Raw genomic sequence first — 1,037 nt, 5'->3', positions numbered from 1 at the left:
GCTTTTCTCTGCCTTTTTGGTCCCTGCTGCAGTCAGTACATTCTAGACATGGGCATGGTGACCTCCCTGGGGATCTTAACAGCTTTAGCCAGCTTCTTGGTGGCTATTTTCCTGCTCAGAGCCACTGTCTTCTTCTCATGCCTTGTCCTGGGGGCCCAGCTGCTGCTTGAATGGGAAGGAGCCAAAGTGCTGGTGACTTTAGCCCGCACCAAGTTGCCTTTGCTCGTCAGACTCCTGAACCCCAACTGGATGTGATTCTTGTTCTTCTGCACAGCACAGCCCTGGAGAGGAGGGATCTGCAAATGTACATTCATATGATCCCTTTGTTTAATTGATGAAAACATAAACTAGACACTTAGAGGCTAGGAACTGATTTCAGCTGATGGACAGGTTTGCTAGGTTTTTGTGCATTTGGACAGTGAAATGTTGAGTGTTACATTCATTTCAAGCATCCCCATATAGTGGAGCTTCTGAACATAATGGAGAATGGAAATCAAAATGTTTTCCCTTTTTTCAAAAAAAAAAAAAAAGAGGCTTATTAGAGGGGACTTGGATTTGAAGCAAGGACCACTTGATCTGCAGTCAAACACTCTACCACTGAGCTATACCCCCATGAGAGCAGATGCTCTCCCCATTGTAGCTGAAGCACATCAGAGATTCCAATAGCAGGGGCAGGTTCTCTCTGGGGCACAGAGATTTTTCGGGGAGTTGGTGGCTCCTTTCTTTCCTCACCCTGGAGTAAATGCAGCTTTTTATTCCATGGTACATGTTTTATGGACTAACAACAGCAGCTTGAAGAAAGAGGAGAGTGAATATCTCACTCTTAGGGCTGAAGGTGGCCACGTCTCCTCTGTCTGGCCGTTGCCATTGCAGGAGAGAAGGTTTCAATGGAATTGAATGCCCTGGCTCAGACTAGAGACACAGAAAGGTTTTGCTGTTCGTTGAACAGCAAAGGAGATTGTGTCTGTATGTGAAACTGAGGAGGGACATGAAATGCCCACAGGGTGGCGCAATGCCCTAAGCTAAGGCAGGAGGGG

At 46.9% G+C, this 1,037-nt stretch overlaps 1 non-coding gene across 1 annotated transcript; it reads right to left on the bottom strand.

Annotated features, from left to right (window-relative positions):
* Positions 1 to 540: 540 nt before the first annotated feature.
* Positions 541 to 612, bottom strand: TRNAC-GCA. Its single transcript has one exon. It is a non-coding gene; the product is annotated as a tRNA-Cys (tRNA).
* Positions 613 to 1,037: the final 425 nt, after the last annotated feature.

Source organism: Mauremys mutica, unplaced genomic scaffold, assembly GCF_020497125.1.
Source record: "Mauremys mutica isolate MM-2020 ecotype Southern unplaced genomic scaffold, ASM2049712v1 Super-Scaffold_100046, whole genome shotgun sequence".
Taxonomy (NCBI): domain Eukaryota; kingdom Metazoa; phylum Chordata; order Testudines; family Geoemydidae; genus Mauremys; species Mauremys mutica.
This window is presented reverse-complemented; position numbering and strand designations above follow the sequence as displayed.